This window comes from Nicotiana tabacum, chromosome 12 (genome assembly GCF_000715075.1).
Source record: "Nicotiana tabacum cultivar K326 chromosome 12, ASM71507v2, whole genome shotgun sequence".
NCBI classification, from domain to species: domain Eukaryota; kingdom Viridiplantae; phylum Streptophyta; class Magnoliopsida; order Solanales; family Solanaceae; genus Nicotiana; species Nicotiana tabacum.
In genome coordinates this window covers 104,413,714-104,438,252 of record NC_134091.1, presented here as the reverse complement: position 1 = coordinate 104,438,252, position 24,539 = coordinate 104,413,714, and the positions used below count along the sequence as shown (strand labels likewise).

General features: G+C 36.6%; 1 long non-coding RNA gene and 1 pseudogene across 2 annotated transcripts; both read right to left on the bottom strand.

Moving 5' to 3' along the window:
• Positions 1 to 6,127, bottom strand: part of LOC107783291 (protein BTR1-like) — a 62,235-nt pseudogene extending 56,108 nt beyond the window's left edge.
• Positions 6,128 to 9,373: 3,246 nt separating this feature from the next.
• On the bottom strand, positions 9,374 to 12,842 carry LOC107783036 (uncharacterized). Of its 2 annotated transcripts, XR_012697433.1 has the most exons (4): positions 12,292 to 12,839; positions 10,259 to 10,385; positions 10,027 to 10,167; positions 9,374 to 9,583 (listed from the first exon to the last, which is right to left on the bottom strand). It is a non-coding gene; the product is annotated as an uncharacterized LOC107783036 (long non-coding RNA). The 2 variants fall into 2 exon arrangements; XR_012697432.1 differs by having other exon boundaries at positions 10,027 to 10,385; positions 12,292 to 12,842.
• Between the last annotated feature and the right edge of the window lie 11,697 nt (positions 12,843 to 24,539).

Genomic DNA, 24,539 nt, shown 5'->3' with positions numbered 1-24,539 from the left:
AAAATGTCACGTAAAAACCTCAATTCGATGCCGAAAAAATCCGAAACTATCCAAAAGTTATATAAAATAATTAATACATGCTCAAATATTCAAAATTAGACTATTAAATAAATTACCCTATCCAAAATGGTAATATTCCTAAAATTCACCACGGGCCCACGTGCAAGGATTCCGAAAATTTTCGGAGGAAAACGTTAACCATAATCTCAAGAACTCAAATATATAATTTCTATCCAATTCCATAACCATTTTCGTGGTTAAAATCTCATTTTTATAAAAACTTAAGTTTTTCATCTAAACCCTTGATTTTTAAGATTTACAAGTTATAATCTACCCATAATCTATGTATTTAACTCAAAGCGTGTAGGATTAACTTACCTCCAAGTTGCTAGTTGAAATCCCCTCTCAAAAAGCTTCAAAATCTCCCAAGAATGGAGAGAAATGGGCAAAAATGATTGTTTTCCCGTTCTTAAAGCTTTCTGCCAAACAGATCCTTTCACACCTGTGACTCTTAAGCCGCTTCTGCTGCTTCGCATCTGCGGAAACTGCGTCGCAAATGCAGTTTTACCTTAAGCCAACCCAGCCCGCTTCTGCGGCTTGTACATCGCATCTGCGATGCGCATCTGCGCACCTTTCGCTTTTGCGATGTCCTCCACGCATCTGCGAGCTTCGCACCTGCGGCTGACCAAGCGCATGTGCGGTTACAGCAGAAGCTGAAAGCTTCAGCTGTGGCTCCAAGGTCCAAAATTAATCCGAGCCTCATCCGGTTAACACCCGAGGCCCCCGGGGCCCCGTCCGAACATACCAACAAGTTTGAAATCATAAAACAGACTCGCTCGAACCCTCGAAACGTGTAAAACAACATCAAAACTAAGAATCATATCCCAAACCAAATTGATTCAACTTAGAATTTCCAAATTTTTCAAACTTACTCCGAACACGCAGAAACATACTTAAACTACTCGGAATGACACCAAATTTTGCGTGCAAGTCTTAAATTACCATACAGACCTACTCCAACTACCGGAATCGGATTCCGAACCCGATATCAAAAAGTTCACTCCCGATCAAACTTCCTAAAAAACCTTCAAATTTCTAACTTTCGCCAAATGATTCCGAAATGATCTACGAACTTCCAAATTAACATCCGGATGTCAACCTAAATTTATGAAATTCTTCCAAAATTCCAACTTCCACAATAGGCGTCGAAACACTCCCGGGTCATCTAAAACTAGATTCGGACATACGCCTAAGTCCAAAATCATCATACGAACCTGTTGGAACTTTCAAATCCTGATTCCGAGGTTGTTTACTCAAAAGTCAAAGTTTGTTCAATTCTTCCAACTTAAGGCTTCCAAATTTAGAATTTTCTTTCCAAATCAACTCCGAACTTCCCGAAATTTAATTCCGACCACACGTACAAGTCATAACACCTGAAATGAAGCTACTCAAGGCCCCGGACCGCTGAATGACGCCCTAGGGCTCAAAACGACCAGTCGGGTCGTTACATTCACATTAAATACTTTTAAACTATAATATATAATTATCTACTAACATGACTAAATTGATCATTTGCGTAAGTTCTCATGATGTTCTTTCATTTTGAATAATTTTTTGGCATTTAGATGATTGTTGTACTATTATGCATAAAATTTCTCTCATTAATAAATATTATTGTTCCCTCAATAAATAAATGTTTAAACTATCACGTATCATTATTAACGTGCAACGCACGTTCATAGATACCAGTTATATTAAAAGCATAGAAGTTCACACCTTTGACACTGACGAATTGTTTTTCTTTCATATTTTTTTCAAGTAAAAAGAGTAGTATTTATTTATATTCTTATTCCTTTTCTTGACACAATAAAAAAAATATCTATATTAAAAGCACTGTTAGTTTTTTCACCCTTTAAAAATAGATTTTATATGAAATAAAATTGATATTAATTAATTTTTATATTTAGAACTTTTAATAAACTACCCTTTAAAAATAGATTTTATATGAGATAAAACTGATATTAATTATTTTCTAATATTTAGAACTTTTAAATAAACTAAACTATAATTATTAAATATTTTTTTATTTGAAATAGGTAAGAAGTCCAAATATTTAGGACTATAAATGAGTACTATTATTTTCCCAGGTTTAGCTCTTGTAAAAATTGTAAAAAAATCAATGATGAAAAATGAGTAATATCAGATTATTTTTCAGGTTTAATTCTTGTAGAAGTTGTAAACATATCAACCATGACTCTATATATGAAGCAAACTTTTCATAGAGAAAAGATACAGATTTATATACGTGAAATGATGATTAATCTTTAGAAAATTATTCCTTTTTCAAAATCACCTTAAAATTTTGTTTAATATTTCCTTATTTGAATTATATTAGGATTAGTTGAATTTTATAATCAAGTGTAATTTCAATTATCTAATATAAACTTTTATGTTTGAACAATATTACATAAATTTAACTCCTTTCAAGTTATATTCCAACTATATATATATATTTGAACTATTTTCCTACCCAAATAATATTTTTCTATTTGATATTTTTTTGAAAAGAATTTGGTGAAGATTCAAAGTGGTTTTGATTAGAATTTCAGATTGAAACTCGAAGAAGAAGACATAAACAAATTGAATATGTCTGATGTAGAAACGGCATACAAAATATATACACCTAATATAATTGTATACAAGTTGTATATAAATATGTATGTAAATTATACTTTTTGAGCGAATTCTGTAGAAAACATTTATAGTTAAGTTATAGATAAATTATAGATTTTGACTGAATTTTGTATATAGTTTGTAAAAAGCTTTAGTCACTTTCTGTAAATAGAAAAACTTAGATAAACCATATAAATAAGCTTAAAATTTAGTATATATACGAAAAAGTCCTAAAGAAAACCGAGGGAATCTATAGGGGAAAAACCCGCGTTTCATATTAATTCTTGCTAGTGGAAAAATGATCCTGGAAAAAAAGGATTTAAGTAAAGTGCAAAACTTATTAGATTGTTATTATCTAAAGCCATCGAAGTCAATTGGAAACTTGAAGTCAACAAATACAATTTTTTTTGGTTTCCCATCCGATATCCGGTATCCGTATTGGAGCCCGATTATATCCGGATTCGCGCCCGGTAGGGCCCCATTTAGGGGGTAGCGCTCCCTACCAAGGATTTTTCCATACTCAAGATCTATGATTACGGGATGAACAGTCGCATCCAAGGCACCACATCAACAAAAACATAATTCTAGTGTATCGCTCCTCAAAGAAATTTGCAGGCTTAATTAGCAGCATTTCATGACTGTAGCTTTAGCAGATCTTGAGTACTATTTGCCCCGGCAGAAAAAGAAATGCGAAGTTTTGCTAGCAAACAGTCTACCAGACACAACGAATATCCACAAGGAAATAATTACCAGAAAATTTAAGCTAAAAGTAGAAAATAGAGTTAAAAAGATTCGGTCTTTCAGAGACTAGTGGGATTTGATCAATTTATAGTGTTAAAGCAAACATGTCATTGAAAATTTAATGTAGGCTATTACAGTACTAATAACTTTAAAGGAGTCTTCGTGATTGACAAGCCTCTCGCTTTAAAGACCAAATTGGTTAAATGAAGAAGTTCAAAGAGAAAGGATACATGCTCAAGTTCACCAAGCTAACAAACGTTCTTATCTATTAATTAGTGTAGTTGTTCATGCTTCTAACAAGTGATGATCTCAAGACGAGAGTGGTAGGCTGGTAGCATAGCAGTCAAGAAGATCGTCGTTGGAAGCAAGTGAAACTACATTCAGACAGGCTGGGAGACACTGATTTACATGTGGTTTTATTACTATTAATATTTTGTATTCAAAACTAGAAAATCAGAAACGTTAATTTAAGAAAACAAAACAGAAAATTCCGAGCCTACAAGTTTCTTGTGTGTCTTTAAGGAATTTAATCTCCTCATAGCTGCCCAAAGTTTCAGATTAATTTCTCCCGGGTTATGTAAAATATTGTTACGGCTATTTATGGAAATGACAACAATTTCTTTAAGCTATTGCAACGGTTCAGCGCCCGTTCCACCATCTCGCGTGCCAATAGAGCTTAAGGAACGATTCTTGCAACGGTTCATATAACCGTTGCTATAAAATGGTCTATCGCAACGGTTTTTCCTCTCCCCTATTGGAACGACTATTCGTATGAACTGCAACGGTTAAAATCTGTTACCATAACATTTAATGCAACGGTTCATAACCGTTACCATAGCGTGTACTGCAACGGTTATGTAAGATATTGTTACGGCTATTTATGGAAATGACAACAGTTTCTTTAAGCTATTGCAACGATGCAGCGCCCGTTCCACCAGCTCGCGTGCCAATAGAGCTTAAGGAACGATTCTTGCAACAGTTCATATAACCGTTGCTATAAAATGGTCTATCGCAGCGGTTTTTCCTCTCCCCTATTGGAACGACTATTCGTATCAACTGCAGCGGTTAAAATCTGTTACCATAACATTTAATGCAACGGTTCATAACCGTTACCATAGCGTGTACTGCAACGGTTATGTAAGGTATTGTTATGGCTATTTATGGAAATGACAACACTTTCTTAAAGCTATTACAACGGTTCAGCGCCCGTTCTACCAGCTCGCGTGCCAATAGAGCTTAAGGAACGATTCTTGCAACGGTTCATATAACTATTGCTATAAAATGGTCTATCACAATGGTTTTTCCTCTCCCCTATTAGAACGACTATTCGTATCAACTGCAATGGTTAAAATCCGTTACCATAATATTTAATGCAACAGTTCATAACTGTTACCATAGCGTGTACTGCAACGGTTATGTAAGGTATTGTTACGGCTATTTATGAAAATGACAACAGTTTCTTAGAGCTATTACAACGGTTCAGCGCCCGTTCTACCAGCTCGCGTGCCAATAGAGCTTAAGGAATGATTCTTGCAACGGTTCATATAAACGTTGCTATAAAATGGTCTATCGCAACGGTTTTTTCTCTCCCCTATTAGAATGACTATTCGTATCAACTATAATGGTTAAAATCCGTTACCATAACATTTAATGCAACAGTTCATAACCGTTACCATAGCGTGTACGTTATGTAAGGTATTGTTACGGCTATTTATGGAAATGACAACAGTTTCTTTAAGCTATTACAACGGTTCAGCGCCCGTTCCACCAGCTCGCGTGCCAATAGAGCTTAAGGAATGATTCGTACAACAGTTCATATAATCGTTGCTATACAATGGTCTATCGCAACGGTTTTTCCTCTCCCCTATTGGAACGACTATTCGTATCAATTACAACAGTTAAAATCCGTTACCATAACATTTAATGCAACAGTTCATAACCATTACCATAGCGTGTACGTTATGTAAGGTATTGTTACGGCTATTTATGGAAATGACAACAGTTTCTTTAAGCTATTACAACGGTTTAGCGCCCGTTCCACCAGCTCGCGTGCCAATAGAGCTTAAGGAACGATTCTTGCAACGGTTCATATAACCGTTGCTATAAAATGGTCTATCGCAACGGTTTTTTCTCTCCCCTATTAGAACGACTATTCGTATCAACTACAATGGTTAAAATCCGTTACCATAACATTTAATGCAACAGTTCATAACCGTTAGCATAGCGTGTACGTTATGTAAGGTATTGTTACGGCTATTTATGAAAATGACAACAGTTTCTTTAAGCTATTACAACGGTTTAGCGCCCGTTCCACCAGCTCACGTGCCAATAGAGCTTAAGGAACGATTCTTGCAACGGTTCATATAACCGTTGCTATAAAATGGTCTATCACAACGGTTTTTCCTCTCCCCTATTGGAACGACTATTCGTATCAACTGCAACGGTTAAAATCCGTCACCATAACATTTAATGAAACGGTTCATAACCGTTCATTAACGGACTCCTAAGCATCAATCAATTGAGAAATAGTTGAGTTGCTCCCCACACCTCCCTTCTTCACCACACACTTACACACTTCCAGGGTAGTCATGTTGAACATGTGCTTTCTAGTCCCCACATACGCTTTTCCCAATGGAGCCTCAAAGTTCTCAAAGACCTTGGTAAGGAGGAATCCGTAAGGAAGACCATGATTACCATCCTTAAAGTCTTCCATCTTCAGTATGTATTCAATCATGATGCCAGGAAGACTAATAGATTAGAAGGAAGCCGGTGCTTCTAGGAGAACCAGGTCCGCAATTGAGGTGATAGATATTCTCTCAGCCCTAGGCAGTATCACCTTGTTCTTCAGCTCAAACAATAGCTGGTATTATTGCTGAAGAGCTTTCTTGTACACTTTTTCCCTCGACCAAACTACTTGCTTCTTGATGATCAACTTTTTAAAATCAGGGAACCAATTCCCTCCACAGTTTTCAACCCATCAGTGGGTACATCAAAGATCTCTCCAAGTGTTTCCTCATTCATAATAAAGTCTTTTCCATACATCTTCAGATAGAGTGTGTCCCTATCTACCACGAACAGTCCAACATAAAAGCTTATTACTTCATCTTCATACACCTTTGGACTATGGATTTCAAAAAGATGGGTCCACTTTTGGAATTCAACAATTTTCACAAGTTGTCTCATTCTTAGTTGTTCATTTATCTCAGTTTCAAGCACATTACCCCACAATACTTTTTCTTTTTTAGGTTGGCCCTTCTTTCTAACTTAGATAACTCTACCATTGCCCTTTTGGAGGAACTAGGTTCCTCATTGGTACTCTGCCTCTTCCTCAGAGGCTTCTTCTTCTCCACTTTCTATTTTTCCACTCATTCTTCCTCCTCCGCTCCATTTATCAAAAGCTCCCGAAGAGCTAATTGTTTGTCTAGAAGGCACATGACACAAGTAGTGCCTGAATAATTATCACGACCCAAAACTCAATATGTCATGATGGCGCCTATCACAGTACTAGGCAAGTCGACAATCATAAATAACTACGCATTTTTAAATTGAAAACAAGATGAAACAGGTTTAACAGTAATAACTCTCATAAATAGCCGATAAGAAATACTACGACTCAAATACAACATTCCCAAAATTCGGATGTCACTAAGTACATGAACATCTAAATGACAATACAATCTAACTGCTAAAACAAATGTATGGAAAGATAGAACAATGCAAATAAAATGAAAAGAAGGAGAATCGAGATCTACGGACGCCAAGGCAGCTACCTCAATAGTCTCCAAATAGATGAAGCGCCAAATCTAGCAACTGTCGTGCCTAGAAGTACCTAGATTTGCACACGAAGTGTAGAGTATAGTATGAGTACAACCAACCCAATGTACTCAATAAGTAATAGGACTAACCTTGGGCTGAAAGCAGTGACGTGCTCAGATAGGTGCGGTCCAATTCCATATAATAAGAATAATAACTCAGAGAGGAATCTAATAATCAGTTTATAGGTAGTACAGAAATAAAGACATGTTTTCTAGTTTTTTTAACAGTTTGAGGACAACACATATAGAATATGCCAAGTATGACTAATATGAGGAATGTCACATCTCGGTATCTACATGTCAAGTATGCATGTCAACTGTAATACAACAGAGAGATCAAGTCATATACATACTCTCGGTGTATCCAATATCACTTAGCATGCTCAATCACTCAGTACTCCCAGTCACACAGCACTCTCAGTCACTCAGTCACTCAACACTCTCAATCACTCGGCACTCGCACTTAGTAGGTACATGCGCTGACTATTGGTATGTCAACCTCCATAGGGGCGTATCCTGCTCAAGCGCTAATATAAGCTAATCATGGCATGAATCAATAAAGCCTGCTGTGGCGTGCAACCCGATCCCATAAATATCATTCACAATTAGGCCCTCGGCCTCACTCAACCCTCAATCTCTCCGGTTACTTATGCTCACAAATCTCATGACAATAAGCCCAAACAATAATAATATGACATAATAATAAATGGAAACAGAGACTGAGATATGATGTGCAAATGATAGATGTGACTGAGTACATAATTGCAATTTAAGCAAATAATCAACAATAGAAGTGACCTCCGTTGGTCCTAACAGAACAAGCATATAGTCTAAGCATGGTTTCTAACATAGGTTGTAGCCTAATTACTCTAACAAGTAGGAGTTTCATGAATAGCAACAAGGTTTGATAACTATACAGTACCACGGGATCAACCGAGTCACAATTACCACGGTGCACGCCCACACGCCTGTCACCTAGAATGTGCGTCACCTCAACACCAACCATATAACACATATTTCCGGGATTTATTCCCTCAGAATCATGTTTAGAAGTGTTACTTACCTCAAACTGCGTAAATCCCTACTCCAACAAGCCCTTGCCTCGCGAGTCAGCCTCCGAACGACTTAAATCTAGTCACAAACAACTTAATACAATCAACACAAACCATATGAATCGATTCCATATGATAAAGCTAGGTTCTTTAACAAAAGTCAAAAAGTCAATCCAAAAAGTCAATCCCGGACCCACGTCTCGGAATCCGACAAAATTAATAAAATTCGAACACACATTAAACATCGAGTCCAATCATAGCAAAATTACTTAATTCCGATCACAACTCGACCTTCAAATTCTCAAATTAAGTCTATGAGGTTTCTACAAATTTTCCCAATTTTTTCAACCCAAAATACTAATTAAATGATAAAAACAATGATAGATTCATATATATTAACCAAATATGAGTTAGAATCACTTACTCTAATTAACTCCTTGAAAATATCTTTAAGAATCGCCCAAATCCAAGGTCTCTAGCTCAAAATATGAGAAATGGGTTCAAATCCTCGATTTTGATATTTTAATGGTCCGCCTAGTGATTACACATCGCGATCGCGAAATTTCCCATTGGAACGACTATTCGTGTTAACTGCAACGATTAAAATCCGTTACCATAACATTTAATGCAACGGTTCATAACCGTTACCATAACGTGTACTGCAACGGTTATGTAAGGTATTATTACGACTATTTATGGAAATGACAACAGTTTCTTTAAGCTATTGCAACGGTTCAGCGCCTGTTCTACCAGCTCGCGTGCCAATAGAGCTTAAGGAACGATTCTTGCAACGGTTCATATAACCGTTGCTATAAAATGGTCTATCGCAACGGTTTTTCCTCTCCCTATTGGAACGACTATTCGTATCAACTGCAACGGTTAAAATCCGTTACCATAACATTTAATGCAACGGTTCATAACCGTTACCATAGCGTGTACTGCAACGGTTATGTAAGGTATTGTTACGGCTATTTATGGAAATGACAACCATTTCTTTAAGCTATTGCAATGGTTCTGGTGGGCTATTGTAACCGTTTAATTGAAACAAACATATTGCCCCTGTTGTAAATAAATATTTACATATAAAATAAATTATAAAACACAAAAACTTATATAAATAACAAAATGAAACTATTCATAATCTAAATTGTCCAACAAGCTAATAATATCCATAAGAGTGAAATGTTCTACCCCAAGTACATAACTCTTACATTTCAAGAGTTAAAAGTAAGTTTCAAATGTTAATAACAAACATTTCTAGATCTTCACTGTCTCCGTCTTCCATTTCTTCATCTACTCCACCTACAAAAGAGTATAAATAAAGTCATTATCCTTCAAGAGAATCAGGTCTAAACATTCTCTTAGTCCAAAAAACCAAGGGAGTGCATCAAACAAGAATTTGAAGGGTGTTTCACTTACCTAAAGATACGAATATGTGACAGTTTATAAAATATTGTGCATTATGCATGAAAATATTCAAAGAAAAGCTAGTTATCAAACATGTAAAACATTAGTTCTTATAGTCATGTATCACGTCCCTAGACTAGATCAATTGACTCCCTAGAAGTTGATTCACAGGCTATGCTGTAAAGAACGTAAATGAAATTCACTGCTCGAAGGTTTTGATATCAAACCCCACTGAACACACAGATTAGTTGGTAACAGTGAAAAATGTAACAGGGACAACATAAAAAAGAGGAGGAGAAGAAGAAAGAGAAGAGGTATAACATTTGGTACGGACATACCTTGATTGTTACAAACATATGGACGATTGTGGACATTTTCTGCAAATAAATGAGTCAACCAAATAGCTCTTAAGACCAGAATCACAATACGGAGCTATTCCCAGGCTCGGAATCCCAAACGAACATCGATAACATTCAACTCTATTAATAATTAAAGGGTATATAAATAAACAACAAGATCAAAGGATTAGTCAACAAAATACAAAGTTTCTTATTTCTTCAACAATGTTACCAGAAAAGTGATGCCCAACTAATGCTTCAACAATGTGACAGCCAATCAGTTGTATATCATAAGGAGAAATCAAGGTGGATTATATCAGTTCCCCACCAGTATGATCACACAGCGTGTTCTGCTTGAGCTACAAAGTTGAATTTTTTTTAAAACAATGTATAAGTATACTAAGTTTGTACTCATGGAGAGAAACTCGAGCATTATCATGTGACTAACTGCATTTTACATCCTTTGCCAACATGTGAAGGAGACATTTTAGTTTTCCAATTAAGCATACTCTTTGATTATGGGCTTTGTGGCTAGTGTGTCTGTTCACCGATAGTTAGCAGAGTTGATGTGATTTCATCCTTCTCTAATACCTTATATCATGCAAGTTTATACTTGTAAACATTTGATGTTAAGTAGTGGAATCTCAAGCAGGGAAACTTGAAAACATTTTCATTTGTGTGTTCACTGTTTCTATTTGTTCAAATTTTGTTTGTACTAGTAGAAAAAAAATTATTTTTGGCTGAATACAGTCCAGGTTAACATGTGAGAGGCCATGTACCCGCACACAACCAGATTTGGATCTGAAACCAACTGTATTTCAAAATCCTTTTCCAACCGCTAAGACATAAATTTCAGCTTTTCTTAGCCCAGAAACAGTGAAGAATGTTAGAAGTATGGCTAGCTATTTGGAAAACTAAAATTGCGCTAAATTATTACCATTACCGGATCGGAGTTCCGATATCTAAGAAGATCCTTAAAGTGATACTCCGGAACATCTACCGGCCTATTCTCCATTCGATGCTAGTCATTCTCATAGGCTTTAAAGTGGTTTTTCTTCAACTGATTCTTATACTTTCTCCAAGGAGTACGAATTGATTCAAAAGCCCATATTTTCGCATCATCAGGAATATCATATTTTTTCTAAAAAATTAGTGCAATTAGGTTAGTATAAAACCTACTTACCTTTATCTCTTTTACTGTTTGTAGCAAATCGAAAACTCTAAAGGAACAATCCTAATCTCATATGTTGTAGAAATCTATATAAGTTTCTTAATACTCAAAAAGAATAATTTTTTTTTGATGTATAGGGACAGTAATCTTGACTATTAGATTGACATTAACAGTAATTTTCTAATCATTTTCCTGGTCATGCTTTTCCTTTAGAAACTTACTGAATGATCACTTCACGAAAAATTATCACACGACTTGAGCGCAAAGCTCCAAACTTGGTTGCTAATTAAGACAAACCAATCATAGCTAGTAAATAGGCATAATTTGACATGTTTGATTGCAGCTACACCTAGCATGAAGCAATGATACTTCTTTCTATAGTCGACAATTGTTAAGGCTGCACGATCGAGCGAATGAATAATTATTTTCTCATATGATTTTGGGCAATTCTCATCTCATGAAATAAATTTTGGATTTGAGTGAGGTAGTACAACTAGTTTAATTTTTTAAGCATTTACCTTAATACTGAATTTAAGACTTTCAGAACCATATCATGAGCCATAACACTCTCGAGCATTCGAAAACTCAGGAGTTGACACTCTAAAGTTAGAGCAGATTTACCAACTCGACAAACTAGTAATGAACGATAAGAAATTTTCATAGATTACACCCTGCCAGAATGGCATCTAAATTCTACTCAAAGACCTTATGAAGCATAGTTTATGCCAATTGATAGCATAAATTCATATACTAATGTTTAGAGTCAATTTCTGGAAAAATCCAAATATAGAGTGAATGCAATACAGAAAAATAGACTAAGATAAGAGTGTCAATAATTTCAAGATGTCTAAAGCAAACATAACTAAAAGATTGACCTTTTTGAAAAGTCATCTTTGGCAGATTATCTACAGGAACATTAGTTCTAAAAATTTAGACTCACACTAGCCACACCCTAACGAAAATAAAACCCTAACAATTGGGGTTCAAAAAATCAACAGAAAGCAAGATATTAAATACACTACCACACCCTAAATATTATAGTAAAAAAGAATGATTAAAGAAGAAAATACCCAAATTGAAAAAGAAAAACTTACAGCTAAAATCAGTTTCTCACGGAGTGCCTTTTGCGTTGAAGATTTTTTGCTATAAAAATCACCGACTGCCGAGTTCGTGGGTTGAATAAGACGATGCTGAGCAGATAGCCTGAATGTTAGCAAAACGGACATAGATCTTCTGGAGATCTCTCACAGGACAACTGGATTTGAGAGATTTCAAAGAGTGAAATTAAAAGGGAAAAATGGGTCTGAGGGATTAGAGTGATTTGGGAAAAACCGAAAACGTAATTGGAGATAAGGGAAAAGTGAAAAGGGTTCAGATTTGGGGAAAATGTGACTGGAGCTAGAGTGAAATGAAAAGAGGAAAATGGGTACCAGGGATTAGAGTAATTGGGGGAATACTTGATTGGAGCTAAAGGAAAAGTGAAAAGGGTTCAGTTTTAGGGAAAACGTAAGTGGAGCTAGGCCACATCTACTTTTATTTAGAAAATAAATAAAAATTGTGGGTTTTGACTATCTATTACATATTAAAAATAAAATAAAAAAGGTAAAGAGGTTTAAAGAAAGAGTACTTGATCTGGCGGGCTAAGCGAAAAAATTTAGGAGGGAACAATAACCGTTCCTATAAATATTTTTTGGAAAAAACCGTAGCCACTGATAGATATATTGTAACAGTTATAGAAACCGTGGCTATAAAAAAACGTACAGCAACGGTTATTATACAATGGCAACGGTTGGTTGCTAAAGTGTACTAATAGCATCCAAAACCTTTGGTAACGGTTAAAACTGTCGCTATAGAGATCTGTGGCAACGGTTATGTAATTGCTGAAACGTCCGTTGCCATAGGCTCATTTTCTGGTAGTGACAATTACTTTAAAAAAATAAAACAGAAAATTTCGAGCTCACAAGTTTCTTGTGTGCCTTTAAGGAATTTAATCCCCTCATAGTTGCCAAAGATTTCAGATTAATTCCTCACATGATAGAACGGAGTAACTATTCTGTGATAACTACACTTCAAATCCCAGAATTTCGGTGAACTCAAATGGCGGAGCAAATCACACAAAATGCTTACGCTTTTGCGTTGAAAAATAATGCATAATCCAGAAGATAGAGGGGAGAGATTTTAAGATTTCGATGGAGGAAAATGCGGCTAAGCCTCTCTATTTATAGCCAACGAAGTTGAGTCTCAACAGGTGCAAAGGTGTTTGTTCGTTGATAAGGTGTCTATTCCGCAAAAATTATTTGAATTTCTGTTGAATGGAATGTTTGATCGCGAATTCGACCGTTGGAAAATAATTCCGTGAATTTCCAAATTCATATTTTTTTTTTGCGTAAAAATATTAGAAAAGAAAATAGTAAATGACGGAAAAGGAAATTAAATTTGGTCCAAAAAATTATCAATCAATCCGAATCCGAAGCCGAAGCTTCCATATAGAAGCACAAAAATTTTTCCTTTGTAAAATGAACTAATTCAAAATTTCATTTCCCTCCATTTCTTTTCCCACCATTTTTCCATTCACACCTCTCTTGTTTTAATTAACAAAACCTAACAATTACCCGTTCGAACTACGTTTCCATTTACACACATAGAATTTGTTAAGCAAATACATTCTAAGTCCAGTTGGGAAGCCATTATCCATGAATGCTACAACTGATTGCAGAACTCAACCTAGCATGGCTGAAGACAGAGTTGAGGTTGGACTGACTACTAAACCTCAACTAGATATAGTCTGGTGAGAGTTCGAGGATGAATCAAATCATTTGAAGGGATCTACACGTTAAAGATCTAATTAAAGCTGCACTCTTTTTTTACTTAGTCAACTGGTACAAGTTCAAGAGCATATTTCAACAAAAGAAAAACTATTGCAAGTGGATAATTTAATTGTTCGAGCTGCTTCTTTTCCCCCCTTTATCAGTGCCACAATTTTGAGCAATTTTCATCAAGACAGACTTCGCATACTGTAGATATAACACCGAGAGGAAATGAATTATCTTTTACAGATTACTTAAATACAGATGAAGAATTCATTTCACAAAACTATGCGCTATTGCTAGGTTTGCGGATATGTCTCTAATATTTTTGAAGAGAGACCGAAAGAATATGACCAAGAATCACAAAATGAATAATTGCATCAAGCTAGAAAAATTGGCCTGGGCTGTTTCACATTTTTATTTAGTTACATCATACACTTCACTTTCTTCATTGGTTTTATTTCATTTTATTTTTTAAACATCACTCTTTGTAATATCATTATTGAGTATGATACAAACTCTGTGATGATTACATAATTTTATTTTGTTCTTAGTTTTTTGCATGCTTGTTGAGCGATAGTACTTCTCGTCCCTCACTAGAATTAGCAAGGTAAAGTTTGGTCCTCTTTATATTGTACTTCATTTGAGTTTTTTGTTAGTAAAAGTTCACATACGGTAAATACATGGGTGTGCAAAAAACAAAAATAGGAAAAGGAAAAGGACTGAATTCACCTCTCTACTATTTGTAATGCTCAATTTTATCTTTCGTTATATTATTGAGATAGAAAAGTCCATGACGTTACCTCAGTTGTCCAAAAATGAATAAATAACACTATAATATATTTAACCCTTTATATGAACGGGCACCAAATATGAAAAAACGATGTGACAATTTTTCTACAACTTAATCATCTTGTCCGATTATTCAATATTACCTCTTTGCCATTTGATTTGGAGCAATTTTACTCTGTGATTAATTAATTAAGCTTAAGAGGAGAGTTAGAGATAATACCGTTCTATTAAATTTTCCCGCGCATAGGGAAACACCTAATTGAATTTACAAAGTATCCTTAATTGTTGAATTCAAAAATATTCAAAAGATATGTTTTTATCAAGACCATCAACTTATTTTTTTTTTGTCTAAAATGCTGTAAAAATAAAAATAAATAGGCATGATAGCACAACAACAAAAAGTGTAAAGCAAACGTGTTCAGACTCAAACTGAAGAAATCTGTAAACTAAATACTTTTTAAATAACTAGTTTAGAGTACGTGCGTTGTATGTGTTCCTGCGTCAATAAATAAAATATTGTACATAAAAAAATAATTTATGTATGATAGTAATTGAATTCTGGGTATGATAGAAACTAAGGGTCCACCAAACAGTATAGAGAACCAGGTTCTCTATCAGTTCCACAGTAAACAAGCACTAAATAAATAACACATAATATTTACGTGGAAAACTCCTTGCTCAAGGTATTAAAAATCACGACCTACCCCAGTAGGATTTCAACTTCACTAAACTAAGCAAACTTCATATTATAACCTATTGCAATCTAGGAATCAAACTTTTAATCTCTCACCCCTTACAATAACTATTGTAAGCCTTTGCAATAACTCTATTATAAAGCAACACTATTGACTAACTCTAGTCAAACAACAAAAATAATAATGATTAAATGTTATCATACGAAATACTTCTAAAAAGCCGTGTAGGAATACAAGTAAAAAAAGAAGAAGACAAAGACACAACAAACTTAAAGATTCAAGACATCTTCAGTGTTGGGATCCGGTCCTTGATTTGTAGCAGCTTTATTCTTGAGTGCACCTGGAGGAAACACTAGCGGCTCTCACTTAAATGATAGGGTTTTTCAGATTCTCAACCCTTGTATAATGTTGTTTCTATATGAGAGAGCATGTGTGAAGAGACAGAGACATTTCAGCTTTTGATTTGGCCTCTAGCGGCAGCGGCTCTGTCGCTGCTCTGCTACCAGTTGGTACAGGGAAACAACTTTTACAACTGTAGAGTTGACTGTACGACAGTTGAAAGAACTAATCCCATCTGTTCCTTTATCTGTTCCCTTTTCTGGTTTCTCAATATTTTGAACAAACAACTTAGCATGTCCACTAGACGCAATGGAACTCATTTGTATCAGGTTCCTATTTGGTTGCTCAACAAAGTTTGACAATCATCAAAACCATAATCACATAACTTATCAATTTATCCTTTTTTGATAATGATAAACTCTGAGTTGATATTTTCATCGACAACCAGATTCTCCGCATGTTCCCCGTACGTATCAGACGCCTTCCCCTTGAGAACCAGATTCTTGTTACCCCCTCAATTATCTTCCCCCTTTTGGAATCATTGAAAAGAAGATATAATAAGCACATGCAAAAATAAGTCCAACAACATTAACTCATGCCACTTGTGTGCACACAACATGGCTAAAAACAGAACACAAGAGATTAACATTGCACAAAATAGATAGTCATGCCCACTAAGTTAGGATAAAAACATAGGAACAATAGTAACAATCACACATATATTACAAATTAACCACTAAAGTACCGCAATCATTAATTAGTAAAAACAAAAAGGAGGATAGGAGTAGAGTAGTATAGGAAGGGTTTCAAAAGCAATGGACATTGGATATGGGATAGCAAAAATTAGGGAGAAAGATCCTTGATGAGACGATCCACTCTTTCATTTTTGATTATCGATCAACTGCTCATTCATGTTCTCAACTTGTTTCCTCAACTCAGCATTCTCAGCCTTCAAATTGGAAATCTCTTCTCCTGGGAGCTGTTGGAACTTTGAACCAGGTTCTTTGCTGGCCTGAGTAATCTTGGAGTGCAAAATAACATTTTGAGCTTTAAGGCGCTTGGTCTCTTCATTAACGGACTCCTAAGCATCAATCAATTGAGAAATAGTTGAGTTGCTCCCCACACCTCCCTTCTTCACCACACACTTACACACTTCCAGGGTACTCATGGTGAACATCTGCTTTCTAGTCCCCACATACGCTTTTCCCAATGGAACCTCAAAGTTCTCAAAGACCTTGGTAAGGAGGAATCCGTAAGGAAGACCATGATTACCATCCTTAAAGTCTGCCACCTTCAGTATGTATTCAATCATGATGCCAGGAAGACTAATAGATTATAAGGATACCGGTGCTTCTAGGAGAACCAGGTCCGCAATTGAGGTGATAGATATTCTCTCAGCCCTAGGCAGTATCACCTTGTTCACCAGCTCAAACAATAGCTGGTATTCTTGCTGAAGAGCTTTCTTGTACACTCTTTCCCTCGACCAAACTACTTGCTTCTTGATGATCAACTTCTTAAAATCAGGGAACCAGTTCCCTCCACAGTTTTCAACCCATCAGTGGGTACATCAAAGATCTCTCCAAGTGTTTCCTCATTCATAATAAAGTATTTTCCATACATCTTCAGATAGAGTGTGTCCCTATCTACCATGAACAGTCCAACATAAAAGCTTATTACTTCATCTTCATACACCTTTGGACTATGGATTTCAAAAAGATGGGTCCAGTTTTGGAATTCAACAATTTTCACAAGTTGTCTCATTCTTAGTTGTTCATTTATCTCAGTTTCAAGCACATTACCCCACAATACTTTTTCTCTTTTAGGTTGGCCCTTCTTTCTAACTTAGATAACTCTACCATTGCCCTTTTGGAGGAACTAGGTTCCTCATTGGTACTCTACCTCTTCCTCAGAGGCTTCTTCTTATCCACTTTCTATTTTTCCACTCATTATTCCTCCTCCACTCCATTTATCAAAAGCTCCCGAATAGCTAATTGTTTGTCTAGAAGGCACATGACACAAGTAGTGCCTGAATAATTATCACGACCCAAAACTCAATATGTCATGATGGAGCCTTTCACAGTACTAGGCAAGTCGACAATCATAAATAACTACGCATTTTTAAATTGAAAATAAGATGAAACAGGTTTAACAGTAATAACTCTCATAAATAGCCGATAAGAAATACTGAGACTCAAATACAACATTTCCCAAATCCGGGTGTCACTAAGTACATGAACATCTAAATGACAATACAATCTAACTGCTAAAATAACTGTATAGAAAGATAGAACAATGCTAATAAAATGAAAAGAAGGAGAGTCGAGGTCTACGGACGCCAAGGCAGCTACCTCAATAGTCTCCAAATAGATGAAGCACCAAATCTAGCAACCGTCGTGCCTAGAAGTACCTAGATTTGCACACGAAGTGTAGAGTGTAGTATGAGTACAACCAACCCAATGTACTCAATAAGTAATAGGACTAAACTTGGGCTGAAAGCAGTGACGTGCTCAGATAGGTGCGGTCCAATTCCATATAATAAGAATAATAACTCAGAGAGGAATCTAATAATCAGTTTATAGGTAGTACAGAAATGAAGACATGTTTTCTAGTTTTTTAACAGTTTGAGGACAACACATATAGAATATGCCAAGTATGACTAATATGAGGAATGTCACATCTCGGTATCTACATGTCAAGTATGCATGTCAACTGTAATACAACAGAGGAATCAAGTCATATACATACTCTCGGTGTATCCAATATCACTTAGCATGCTCAATCACTCAGTACTCCCAGTCACACAACACTCTCAGTCACTCAGCACTCTCAATCACTCGGCACTCGCACTTAGTAGGTACATGCGCTGACTATTGGTATGTCAACCTCCGAAGGGGCGTATCCTGCTCAAGCGCTAATATAAGCCAATCATAGCATGAATCAATAAAGCCTGCTACGGCGTGCAACCCGATCCCATAAATATCATTCACAATTAGGCCCTCGGCCTCACTCAACCCTCAATCTCTCCGGTTACTCATGCTTACAAATCTCATAACAATCAGCCCAAACAATAATAATATGACGTAATAATAAATGGAAATAGAGACTGAGATATGATGTGCAAATGATAGATGTGACTGAGTACATAATTGCAATTTAAGCAAATAATCAACAATAGAAGTGACCTCCGTTGGTCCTAACAGAACAATAATATTTGATTATGGACAAAAAATTGAAGGCTCCCGAAGAGCTTATATGCAAATTTGTGTGGGGGAAATCCCCTAAGGATTTGGTACTATTGTGATATTTATGTGATATGTGAGGGCCGTGTACGCGAGGTGACGAGCGCATACACAAGCTAACTATTGTAAAATCCATTTTTTACTGAGTAGTAACCTATTACATCTTAATTGAGTTACACCAGCATATGTAGTTATCCTGTTTAGCCTAATATCGCATGTTTACGTGTCTTAAATACTTATTTGAAATATGTGCAGCATGCTTAGTTGAATTTCCTGTTTTCTTTGAATTGTATCAGTCTTAAACTGTAGAGTTCTTGTTGTTAATTATTGTTTCCATCAGTTTCGAGCTGTGTGTTTACTTTTGGGACTACGAGGCGGTACCTCGAGAGATCCTCCTGCACATTTACTTTTGGGACTACGAGGAGGTACCTCAGGAGATCCCACTGCCCATTTACTTTTGGGACTACGAGACGGTATCTCAGGAGTGCTCTTGTTGTTTATCTCTATGTGTTGTGTTGTTTCTTGCTGTAAAAATTCTCCTTGTTAGATTCTCAGTCTTTTCATATTATTATATCCTTGTCTTACTTATTATATACAAGTAGGACCCCGACCTGACCTCGTCACTACTCTGAGGTTAGGCTTGACACTTACTGAGTACCGTTGTGGTGTACTCATACTACTCTTCTGCACATGTTTTGTGAGCAGATCCAGGTACCACCTACCAACCCCACTATTAGTCGAGCATACTTGTTGCTGTTTCGGAGACTTCAAGGTATATCTACCAGTATCTGCATACCTCGGAGTCCCCCTTTTTTCCCTTTATGTTGTTTCTTCTTTATTTTCCGAGATATGTGTAACGACCTCACTTGTCATTTTGAGAATTAGCATTCCGTTCGGTGGCTTAAGGTCTCGATCAGCTTTGAAATGTGTATTATGACTTACGAGGGTGGTCAATTTTGGTTTTCGGATGATTCAGGATTTAATTGAAAGAACACTTGTTATTTTGGAAGATTAAGTTGAAATAATTGATCGGATGGTGAATTATGTGTAAACGATCCCAAAATCGAATTCTGATGGTTCCAATAGCTATATATGGCGATTTCGGACTTAGGAGTATATCCGGATATTTATTTTGAGGTCTGTAGCTAAATTAGGCTTGAAAAGGCGAAAATAAGAAGTTTAAGTTTGGAAGTTTGATCGGAGAGTTGACTTTTTGATATCGGAGTCAGAATCCAGTTCTGAAAATTTACATAGCTCCAATATGTCATTTATGACTTCTGTGCAAAATTTAAGGTTAATCAGACGTGATTTGTTAGGTTTTGACGTCGTTTGTAGAAGTTGTAAATTTCAAAGTTCATTACCTTTGAACCTGTGTGTAATTCGTGTTTTTGATGTTGTTTGAGGTGATTTGAGGGTTCGCCCAAATTCGTATGGTATTTTAGGACTTGATGGTATCTTTGGTTGAGGTCCCGGGGGCCTCCGGTGAGTTTCGGGGTGAGTTTTGAGCGAGTCCTGGCATTTCGGCACTCTGATGTTGTTCTGTAACGTTGGAAGTGCGGACCACACAATTTCATGTGCTGAGGCACATTTTTGAGTGCTGTATCAGATGAAAAAGTGCTGCAGTAGACAAAAATGTGCGGACCGCAGGAAAAATACGGGCCGCACAATTTTGTCTGCGGCCGCACTTTAGGGTGTTCTGCAGGTTCGTTGGTCCGACTTCGGAAGCTTATATCCTTTGATACACAAGGAATTGGGAGATGATTCAAAAAAAAATGTTGTAGTCCTTCATGTCTAAGTTCCAGAAAGGTAAAGAAATCATCATTTGGACATCTTTAGAGAAGGTTATGGCCAATTTACTAAAGCCTAGTAGTGGAGAGCTGTGAAGTGCGGCCGCACAATGTTTTTGTGCGACCGCAGAACTTTGAAATGTGCGGCCGCACTTTGAAATGTGCGGACCGCACATTGAGAGGTCATCGAGTGTACTATATAACCTAGTCCTAGGGTATTATTTCATTTCTGGGACCTAGAGAGCTCGGTTTGTGACGATGTTTCGTGGGAATTTCAAAAAATTCATCGGGATAAGTGATTTTAACTCAGATTTGGTTAACATACATGAATATATTAATGTTTTCATCATTTAATCAGTATTTTGAAATGGAAATTTGGGAGAATTTGTAGAAATTTCATAAAATGAATAGAGTCAGATTTGAGTGAAATTAGTATGGTTGAACTCATAATTGAATGGGTTGTCAAATTTTGTGAGTTTTGTCGGATTCCGAGATGTGGGCTCCACAGGAAATATTTGGAGTGTAATTTCAGATTTTGTAGAAAAATATTAGTATTTTAATATGGAATTAATTCCTATAATTGTGTGGATTGAATCAAATTAATCGTGACTAGATACGAGGCTTTCAGAGACTAATTCTCGAGGCAAGGGCATATCAGAGTGAGAAATTACACAGTTTGAGGTAAGTAACACTTCTAAACTTAGTTCTAAGGGTATGAATCCCCGAATTGGTGCTATATAAATTGTTTGGAAGTGACGCACACGATAGTTGACGAGCGTGTGGACGTGCACCATTGAAGTTGTGACTTGAATAAATTCTGTGGAGTTGAAAAATTAAAGAATCATATTATTATTTGAACATTTCCCACGTGTTAGAGAATTGAGCTGAGGCTCTTATTAAAGATCATGTTTAGTCTACGTGCCGATATTTTGGGGCCCATGGGGTCGTGTTGCTGTTAAATTAATTATTTTAAAATATATATTTCATACTCAGTCATGCTCATCCATTGTGAGGATATGTATGGGATCGGGGCTGCCCGCCTGCAGCAGGTCATATTGACTTTATATATATTATTATTATTTTGGAATCGGGTTGCATGCCGCATCATGCCTCATTGGATTTATTATTATATAGATCGAGGTTGCCCGCCTACAACAGGCCTTATTTGCTTTATTATTATATGGATCAGGGCTGCCTGTTTGCAGCAGGCCTTATATGCTTATTTATTATACGGATCGGAACTGCCCTCCTGCAGTAGGCCATATTGGCTTTATATTATGCTTGGGCTGAAGGAGCCCCTTCGGAGCCTGTACACACCCCCAATGAGCGTTGATGATTATATATTCGGGATGGACTTCCTAGGGTATGGACTTGCGTTATTTATTTATATATATTGTGATAACATTTCCTTGGACATGGATCTTGTCCGTATCATTTACATTTGGGGATACATTACCCCAGGGCTGGATTAGCCTTATACGGTACTGAGTGACTGACTGTCAATCAATGTGTGTATATATACAGGATGGAATATCCCTGGGCTGGATTGGCCGTAAATAGTATCGAGTGACCGAATGATTTGTGACCAGTATTTACCTGAGGTATTTTCTACTGAGATGTCATATTCCTCATATCATGCAGTATTGATCCATTTCACTTGTACTGGGTTTAAATGAACTTGAAAGCATTCGTATATTTCTGTACCATTATTTATGTATTGAACTGTACCTGCGGAGCTCGTCGCTACTTTCAGCCCAGAGGTTAGTCTTGTTACTTATTGAGTTGGTTGTACTCATACTACACTCTGCACCTCGTGTGTAGATCCAAGTGCTCCCAGATATGACGACCGCTAGATTTCAGAGTTATTTCTGTTGGAGACTATCAAGGTAGCTGCTTGACATCCGCAGACTTGATTCCCTTCTTGTTTAGTTATTGTACTGTTCTATATTTCAGACAATAATTTTTATTAGGCAGACTTTGTATTCATTTAGATGCTCATGTACTTAGTGACATCAGGTTTTGGGAGTGTTTATATTTGTATTTGTGAGATTTCTTCCGCTGAATGTAATTACTATGTTTTCAAATTTAAAAGATATGGTGGTTCATTGGGATTGTCAGCTTGCCCAGCATTGAGTTAGGCACCATAACGACAGGTGAGATTTTGGGTCGTGACAAGTTGGTATTAGAGCCTAGGTTACATAGGTCCCACGAGTCATGAGCAGGTTTGATAGAGTCTTGCGGATCGATAAGGAGATGTCTGTGCTTATCTCCGAGAGGCTGCCGAAACCTTAGGAAAATTGCACTTTCTTGTATTCTATTGTGCAGAATTGATTCAGCTTGAAACATAACTTTTTGAATTCCTTCCACACATTCGTATGCGTATGGGAGCGCTTAGTATCAGTTGTACATCGCTGGCTTGTGATTATATGAATGAGGTTCGAGATTTGTATTCTGTGTTTTGGTGATGAGCCAGTCTGGAGGACTTGAGGTCAGGGTTAGACCGCAGCTTAAGCTCGGTAGCTTCAGTTGTAACGTGTACATTTGAACTCATATGTCCGGTAATGTCCCTACGAATGGAATTTGTGGCTCGATAAGCGGTGGAAATGGCTTTGTGATGAGTATGATATGACTGCGGGATGTGTTAAGACGATTCGAATGTGACGAGGAGTGTTTCCTTGAAAAACAAAGGTGCTTGATTTTTGTTTTGATGTGACGTACAATCTTGAGTATGAATGTTTTGAAGGATCTTTCATGTTGTTAAAGTGGGACAAATTAAATTCTCATGTCTTGTTAATAAGTTTGACTCAGAAAGATTAAGTGATTGCATAGTAATTGTGATTGCGAAAGGGTATAACAAGATGCCAATTTAAGGCTAAGCATGTGGGTTATCTCTCTGCGGAGTAATCTACGTAGGTGTGTTCCTTATAATGTTGAGTGGCGAGTTTCTTTTCTGCTAGCGGGGCGAATGTGTTGACGTTTGAATCTGAATCTGGTCGAGAAAGTTGACTTGACCACGAGAATAAATGCGAACTTAGCGAATGATTAAGGTATTTTATGGTCGGTGTTGCATAAGCTTGAGAAGAATTTTTGTGGAACTGACTGCAGTATTATGGTAGTAATAAAGTATGGGTATTGTGATTTATCGAGTGTTTTGTTCTATGGCTTTGAGCCAAGTAGGGTAGTCTGCTATCTACGATGTGATTGCACGATTATGTGCGGTATTGGTTTTGGTTCGAGGCATACTTGTTGATTAGTTATGACTTGCAAAGGTTGAGAATGGGGATGACTCGTGCAAGAAAATTTCTTGAATGCGGGTTATATTGCACTTTATGAAAATATGAAAAATCATGAAATGATTAAATTGTTATTTTGAAGGATGTAGTACGCACAGAGTATGAATTTGATCGGTGGTGTTAAGGCAGGGTTACCCTTTCGAGTGTTGCTGTGCTAATGAGGCATGTGTCTTTCAGCCCGTTTGGGCAGTGCAATTTAGATTTGAGCAAAGTGGGTGACTCCCGAGAAGGTTCTAATGGGTTCGAGATTTCTATATAGCCATCCAGAACTTTTTCGGATTTGTGCATGGATAGAATCTGAGATTACATTTAATGGTGTCGGGATTTGCGGTAATTCTGTATTATTATGGATTCTACATTTTAGTATAAGAAAGGTAAGAAGAATAATTT